General features: G+C 44.2%; 1 non-coding gene across 1 annotated transcript; it reads right to left on the bottom strand.

Annotated features, from left to right (window-relative positions):
• Positions 1 to 839: 839 nt before the first annotated feature.
• Positions 840 to 977, bottom strand: LOC114815750. The gene has a single exon (XR_003763553.1). It is a non-coding gene; the product is annotated as a small nucleolar RNA SNORA7 (small nucleolar RNA).
• Between the last annotated feature and the right edge of the window lie 7,815 nt (positions 978 to 8,792).

Below are 8,792 nucleotides of genomic sequence, written 5' to 3'. Positions count from 1 at the left end.
CTTGGGTGAGTCTCTGGGCCTCAGTTACCTCATCTGTAAAATGGGGATTAAGGCTGTGAGCCCCTTGTGGGACAGGGACTGTGTCCAACCTGATTAACGTCCACCGATCTCACCGCCTAGAACAGTGCCTGGCACATAGTAAGTGCTTAAGAAGTACCATAATTATTTAAAGGAAAAGAAGCGGCCAGGCTCCATATTCACTGGGCTTGAATCTCACTTCCCTGCGGGTTTCTAGAGGCTAATATATTACTCGGGAGGAATCTGGGCAAAGAGGAGAGAATCTGAGGATCAGTATGTAGATTTACTTAACCCCAAGAAGCCGACTGTATCTTACGTGAGAATAAATGGGAGGAATAATAGAGATTCCAGCATTTTGGTTTTTTTAATGATATATGTAAGTGTTTACTATGTACCAGGCACTGTTCTAAGCTCTGGGGTGCACACAAGCAAATCAGGATGGACACAGTCCATGTTCCACATGGGGCTCCCGGTCGTAACCCCCATTTTACAGATGAGGTAACTGAGGCACAGAGTAGTTAAGCGACTTGCCCAAGATCACAGAGCAGATGAGTGGTGGAGCCAGGATTAGAATCCAGGTCCTTCCGATTTACTGAACTTGTCTTATGCTGTCAAGTCGTCGCCGGCCCAAAGTGACATGATGGACGTATCTCTCCCTGAACACCCCACCTTCCCCTTCAGTCGTTCCGGTAGTGTAACCGTAGAGTCTTCCTGGTAAAAATACAGGCGTGGTTTACCATTGCCTCCTTCCTCACAGTAAACCTGAGTCTCCACCCTTGACTCTCTCCCATGCCGCTGCTGCCCAGCACAGGTGAGTTTTGACTTGTAGCTGATTGTCTTCCACTCGCTAGCAACTGCCCAAGCCAGGAATGGAATGGGCAGGCCTCTGCTTGACTCTCCCTCCTGTAGTCGAGACTGGTAGTGTACTGGAAACGCTCCAGGTGCAACCCTGAGAGGGGATTTTGCTGAACTAGCAGTATTGTATCTTCAGTGGTGAGCCGAGTTTGTCTTCCTGAAAGAATGCGTCATTCAGCCACTTTTCCGGATAGTCGGCGTGACCCAGTGGAGAGAGCACGGGCCTGGGAGTCAGAAGGACCTGGGGTCTAATCCCGGCTCTGCCATTTGTCTACTGTGTGACCTTTGGCAAGTCACTTTACTTCTCTGTGCCTCAGTTACCTCATCTGTAAAACGAGGATTAAGACTGTGAGGCCTATGTGGACAGGGCCTTTATCCTATCTGATGAGCTCATATCTACTGCAGTGCTCGACACATAGATAATACTCAACAAATACCATTATTATTATTATTTTCAGGCAGCTCTAAATGATATTCTGGATTTTTTACTGTCCAGTATTGGCCCCCCATCGATTCTAATGCCACTGAGCCTGTAGTAGCTACTAAAGCAATTTGAAGTATGCTTTGTATTTATTCGAGCAACATTTATTTTTACTGGTTCTGTCTGTATGATAAAACTCAAATTATAGAGTTCTATAAAAAGAGGACATACTTTTAAAAAGGAGAATTGTATATTTGCTAAATACTGTGTCCCTGGGACCTTTCAGATATTAAAAAAAGGGTAAAAATGGAAGCGATAGAACGAGGATTCAATGATCAGATAAATATTTTTATCTATTCCTTCACATACTCATCCATGAAAATCTATATCCTCGAAGTTTGTCACTTTTTCTGTAGGACCTTGTAAGAGCAACTGCTTACACTGGCTCTCCACAGTGTTTTGTTTTTTTGGTTTCTTTTCGGTGATCTATTTCCAGTCTAGTGAAATGAAATGCCAAGCAGGGCACTGTGAATTTGCACAGAGGACCTTGTGAAGAATCATACTTGTAGCATTATTTACCTTTACCATTAGAAGTGTGATTTGCTGCTATGAGCTAAACTGTAAAATTTGAAGTGTATTTTTTTTTTTTTCTCTCTTCAGAGAGTAATCTCAGTGGGGAACATTTTGAAGTAGAATACCGGCTCAGTCCACTTTTGTATGATACAGAAAGGAAATGGATATTTAAGTGACCAACGTATTTGATGTTTGCTTTACTGCCTCTTGGCTCCAAGCATTGTATTGACTCAAAGTACTGATGGGCTTTGAATTTTCCTGGTGGGTTTTTAATGCCTTTAGTTGTGTAGAGTACTTTTGAGGCCAACTCATCCCTTAGTAAGTAAACTTAGAAAACTCTTCTTAGTAAGGTTTGGTGCCCCAGTTTCAACCCTCTCTTTAGCAATTCATTTTAGCAATTGAGAAGCAACACGGCCTAATGGATAGAGCACAGGCCTCAGAGTCCGAAGGACCTGCCTTCTAATCCTGGCTCTGTCACTTGCCTTCTCTGTGACCTTGGGCAAATCACTTCACATCTCTGGGCCTCAGTTACTTCATCTGTAAAAGGGGGATTCATATGATTGATTGCAAAGATGGATGGCTGGCGTGGAAAATTTCAGTCAGTCAGCAGCAGTAGTTATCGAACACTTACTATTTGCAGAGCACAGTACTAACGCTTGGAAGAATACAATGCAGTGAAGTCTGTGGACCTCTTCCCTGCCCACTAGGAGCTTAAGGTCTAGAGAGGAAGTGACATTAATATAAATGAGGGATATGTACGTAAGGGCTGTGGAGTTGAGCTTGGGGTAAATATCAGGTACTTAAAGTGTATAGATCTAAGTGCAGAGGCATCACAGAATTGAGAGGGAGTAGGGAAAAGGGGCTTAATAGTGGAAAGCCTCCTAATATTTCATAATATTACGTTGCTGTATAATTGATTGGAGAACTAGCTCCACTACTTAGCCCCCAAAGATCAACTCACAGCACTTATTTCCTTCTCTCCCCTCAAAATAATCCAGGGAAATGTAGATAATCAAATCATTTGCCGACGTTTCAAAGCTAAGCAAATTCTGCCCATTGACAACCCCCAAAATATTGTACATGTGGAGGAAAATCTATTATCGGATCTCATCAGGGTGCAGTGGTGATATTAGAAACGGAGTATGGTATGGAGAAATGCAAGTCAATTCTAACGATGACAGATGTTTTCAAAATTATTAAAGATTGAGTTTAAGGGGAAGTTGAGGAGCACTTGCACTTTCTATCATAAGGGAAATGACTCCAAGAATTTGGGCTTTCTATAACTGAGAGATTAGGAGCTCTGTAATGAAAAACAGAATGGCCTTATGGATAGAGCATGGTCCTAGGAGACAGATGGACCTGGGTTCTACTACCTGCTCTGCCATAATGATAATAATAATAACAATAATGGTTCTTGTTAAGCACTTACTATGTGCCAAGTACTGTTCTACGCACTGGGGTAGATACAAGTTAGATTGGACACTGTCCCTGTCGCACTAATGGCTCACACTTTGAATCCCCATTTTACAGATGAAGTAACTGAGGCCCAGAGAAGCGAAATGACTTGTCCAAGGTCATACAACAGACACGGTGGAATCAAGATTAGAACCCATGACCTTCTGACTCCGAGACCCCGTGCTCTAACCACTAAACCACACTGCTTCCCGTGTGTCTGCCGTCTGTTGTGTGACCGTGGGCAAATTACTGAACTTCTCTGAGCCTCAGTAACCGCATCCATAAAATGGTGATTGAGACAGGGACTCTGTCCTACCTGATTGGCTTGAATGTACCCCAGGGCTCAGTAGGGTGCCTGGCATATAGTAACCACTTATCAAATGCTACTAAAAAAAATGAAAACAAGAAGAAAAGCTGAGGAATGCATTTTGTTCACAGAAAAAAAATAAAAACCATTTAAAATGGTTAAGACTGTCGTACACTGTTCTAAGTGCTGGGGTAGATACAAGTGAAGTTGGGCACAATCCTTGTCCCACATGGGGCTCACAGTCTTGAGGCACTGAGCCGCCAATTTACAGATGAGGTAACCGAGGCCCAGAGAAGTTAGGTGGCCTGCCCAAGCTCACACAGCAGGGGACTGGCGGAACCGGGGTAGGAATCCAGGTCCTCTGATGCCCAGGCCTGTGCTCTTTCCATTAGGACAAGCTGCTCTTCAGTTGACACCTTCATCCTTCCTACCCAGAAAGCTTACAAGTTGGAGTTATCTTAGGCTCTTCCCTGTCTCTTGATTTACATTCACCCTGTGGCTAGAACCTATTGGTTTTTCCTTCTGAATGAGCTCCTTCCTCTCCGCTTAAGCAGTCACCTTTCCGGCTCTAGTTTGCATCATCTAGCGACTAAACTATTACACCAACCTCCTCCCTGGTCTTCCTGCCTCCAACCTCTCCCCTTTTCAGTCGGTATTACACCCAGCCACTGGGAATATCTTTCCGAAGTGTTGCTTAGCACACGTCTCTCCACTCTTCTGAAAACTGCAACTGTTATCCATTTTCCTCGGCATCAAACAATTCAGGGAGCTCTTCCTTGAAGTCTCTCCTCCAGGTGTCACTTTCTTGGACATCTGATTTCTTCAACTGCCGCTCTCACGCTCCACTCCTCCCCAACTGACTTTTCTGCTGTGCTTTGCTTCTGCTTCTCCTGCATATAACCCATTCCTTCTTTCTCCCTATCTGGAAGTCCATTCATTCATTCAGTCGTATTTATTGAGCGCATACTAGGTGCAGAGCACCGTACTACGCGCTTGGGATGTACAATTCGGCAACAGATAGGGACAATCCCTGCCCATTGACGGGCTTACAGTCTAGCATTTACATTGCACAGAGAACTGTAGGAGGGGCTCGAAAAGTTACAAAGAATAACACTTGTACATGACCACGAGTTCACGACTACAGTCCCAATTTCAGGTACGCATTTTTAAGAGCACAATGGGGAAATCATGTTTACATGATGGAAACCATGTCCATCCCTCTTCAATTCAGCTATACTACAACTATCCCCAGCATCAAATCCCACTTCCTCTAGGAAGCATTCCTTGATTGAACCCCTGGTCATGTCATCCCAATATCCTCTCTCCACTTCTGTACAGGCAGTTATCCTTAACATTAATGTATATATTGACCTACGTACTTTGCCCGTTTTATGCATTCCCCTATCCACCCATCTTTCCTGGCTATCCCAGTTTTCTCTTAATCTTTTTTTTTCCCTCTTCCCTTTAATCATTAGTGATCTGTGTCTGTCTCTTCCACATTAGCTTTAAGCTCCTTGAAGACAGGGGCAATTTCTGGTCATTTGACTCGCACCCTTTTAACACCTGATCATCTGATCCCCATGTAACCTTACTCCTGATCATTTAACTGCTGATGTGTGAAGTGGAGTTCACTGCAGGAGGGTGCTGATAAGAGCTACATATCTAACTTTTCTGTTGTATTTACAGGGTGTGTTAAGTACAGTGTATTGTACCCAGGAGGGGTTTGATCAATACCATTACTATTACTGAGGTCAGGAAGAAATGTGTTGATTATATGAATTAGTTAACCAGAAAGAAAGCGAATAGGCAGAAAGAAGTACTGGTGGGTTTAAAAGAAAGATATAATAAGGATGCTGAGTTTAGCTTGATGTAGAACATTCTAAAATACGGCAGTTTGTCATAAAAGATCTTGTCATTGACAAGCTGCTCACAACCATCAATGCCAACCCCGAGAGGAAGAAATGCCAGAAGAGGAAAATAACCCCCCTTGAAGCTGAACTCTGCATCTGCATGGTATCTTTCTTTTAATCCTATTGGCAATTTTCCTTTAAATCACCAATAACTTATTTTAAATAATTCTTCCTGTATTAATCAGGAGGGCAGTGGCCACGAGTGGACTTGTTGAAGAGTAAAATAGCCTAGAACCCAGGGCCCATCGTGTCTTCCACTTATATTGTACTCTGCCAAGTGTACAGTGTTCTGTGCAGAGTAGGTGCTCGAAGAATACCATCAATTAATATTACTGTCGAGAACAGTGTGACCCAGTGCCTAGAGCGTGGGCTTGGGAGTCAGAAGGACCTGGGTTCTAATCCAGGCTCCGCCACTTGTCTGCCGGGTGACCTTGCACAAGTCACTTAACTTCTCTGCAACCCAGTCATCTGTAAATTGAGGATTAAGATTGTGAGCCCTATATGAGACAGGGGCTGTGTCCAGTGTGATTATCTTGCATTTGCCCCAGCACTTAGAACAGTGCCAGGCACATAGTAAGCACGGTGCAAATACCATTACTGTGATTCTGTTTGGTTGCCATTGTTTTTACGAGACGGTCTTCCCCTCGACTCTATTTATTGCCATTGTTCTCGTCCGTCCGTCTCCCCCGATTAGACCGTAAGCCCGTCAAACGGCAGGGACCGTCTCTATCTGTTGCCGACTTGTTCATTCCAAGCGCTTAGTACAGTGCTCTGCACATAGTAAGCGCTCAATAAATACTACTGAATGAATGAATGACCGCATGCTCTCTATTCTTCTAGACTGTAAGCTCATGTGGGCAGGGAATATGCCTGTTATATTGCTCTCTTGCACTCCCCCAAGGGTTTAGTACAGCGCTCTGTGCACAGAAAGCACACAATAAATACAGTTGATTGGCTTGCTGGTGGCCTGGGAATCGAAGAGCGCCTCAGGTGCTGCAAGCATCAAACATGGCCATACAACCCAGACGGTCGTTTGGTGAGCAGAAAGTGGCCGGGACCGCTCACAGACACTATGTGGAATCCAGACGCAGGGCACATCCTTTGAGATGCTCCAGAGGCAGGAACAAGGCACGTTATCCAATGGCAAGAGATGACCACGAACAGGGAGGTCCTGGAACATAGTCTCTAATCGGTCTCTTAAAGTGAAAACTACGCTCACCTTAACACCACTACGCTGGATGGGGTGTGAGGAGAATGAGCAACAGCAGGATTCCTAAATAACGGCTGTGTGGAGAGCAGAAATTGGGAACCTGATAGCGGGAGGTTCAGAGGGTAGACGGAATGTTCTAGGGACATAATAAAAAAAAACAACCTCAGACATACTGCATCCTGACTGAAAACGCGTATTCAGTTGCTGAGGACAAACCTGTATGATGCATTGCTATCAAAAAGGGAGTACCTCTCTTTGAATAAGAGCTTCATAGGGAAAGAAAGCCAAGGAGGCAAAAGAGAAAACAGATGCTGCAAATTTTAAGTACAAGAGCACAAAAAGGGACAATCTTCGTGTAAGCCCAGTGTGGCTGGGACTGCAGATTCCACATTGGCTTTTTCAGTCAGTCATTCGTTCTATCGTATTTAGTGGGCGCTTACTGTGAGCGGAGCACCGTACTAAGCACTCGGATTTGTACAGTACTACAGTAAGCAGATACATTCCTTGTCCACAACAGGCTTACAGCCTGGAGGGGGTGGTGCTCATTTATAGATGAACCTCACTGTCCTCGAACACAAAAGACACCTCTATGCGTATGGCGTGTTCCCGGGGCCGGGCGCCTGGGTCATACTGGGAATAATTCTGGAGTGGAGTCGGCAGTAAAAAGAAGTTGCCGCCAAGACAAGGATTCTGGCCCAAGTCAGAAATGGAGAATCAGGAAGGGGTGGGGTCAAGTTGCACAACTTGCATAACTCCCAAGGGTGTGCTGGACGGGAGAGTCGAACTTAATGTTTATTTTTCATTTGATTATATAAGCAGAGCTTAACTGACCGCCAGGTCAGAGTTGGAGAGAGAATTTCCCTCCTGGGCCTTTTGGCTGGAAGCCTGGAGATTTTTTTTTTTTTCCCCCTTCCTGAGGAGCATGGAGCAGAAATCATTTGCTTGGCTCAAGTATGGGCAGGCTCCAAGATCAATGACTACCCTGGACAAGAGTGAACGTTGGGGAGCGCCAATTTTTCCCATCTTTTCCCTCGGCGTTTCTAAGCAAGACGTTGTTTCGCTAAGTGAAAAACTTGGCTAAATCAGTGTGTGCACATTGGGTATTCAGTATTTCAACGGTATTTGCATAAAGGGTTGTAATAGACTCCTGTCAAAATACTCTCCAGACCAAGGAAAGCTGAAAAGCTTTCTGGGATTTAAATAATTTGCGACCACACTAGAAATGAATTTTTCTGCAGACAGCAGATTTTTTATTTTTTCCTCCAAAGCAAATAAAGTGAACAAACATAAAAAGCATGTAGAGCGAAGGGGGATGGAAATGATATAACTGATATAAATTATTTTTAATTGGGTTAGGCCCCTTCATTGCCTGTACAACTGCTGCTATGATCTTTAGGAAGTAGGTTGTCCGTATCCTTCCTTTTTTTTTTTTTTTTTCTGGAAAGCAGAACAAAAGATGTGGCTAGTGAAAAGTAAATAGGAAAGGTCCTTTATATTTAAAATGCATTACTAATCATTTTCAAAAATATTGATTGATAAAAAGTCTCAAGTGAGCAAAATTCTGAATTCTTTTTGAGAGCTTTAAATAAGGAAAAATTTCAATGGGATCCAAAGGGCTCATTTAAAATCGTAGGATAATTTCCATGTTCATAGATGATAGTTCAAGGGTAACGCTGCTCAAAACCTCTAGCCGATAGAGTCTAGACTACTTTGAGTGAAACAGCCTTTGTGTTTTGGTCGAGAAAGAGTACCAAACTGGGGGGAGAACAACTGGGTCTAATCCCAGCTCTGCCCACTTGGGCGAGTCATTTTAACTTCTCTATGCCTCAATTCTCTCATCTGTGAAATGAGAATTAAATACTCTCCCCATCTTCCCCATTCCGCGGTCCCGGAACGCCCTCCCTCCTCACCTCCGCCATACTAATTCTCTTCCCCTCTTCAAAACCCTACTTAAAGCTCACCTCCTCCAAGAGGCCTTCCCAGACTGAGCTCCCCTTTGCCCTCTGCTCCCTCTACCCACCCCCCTTCACCTCTCCGCAGCTA

The sequence above is a fragment of the Ornithorhynchus anatinus genome, chromosome 12, assembly GCF_004115215.2.
Source record: "Ornithorhynchus anatinus isolate Pmale09 chromosome 12, mOrnAna1.pri.v4, whole genome shotgun sequence".
NCBI classification, from domain to species: domain Eukaryota; kingdom Metazoa; phylum Chordata; class Mammalia; order Monotremata; family Ornithorhynchidae; genus Ornithorhynchus; species Ornithorhynchus anatinus.
Note: the sequence above shows the minus strand (reverse complement) of the source record. Positions and strands in the feature narration are given on the sequence as shown.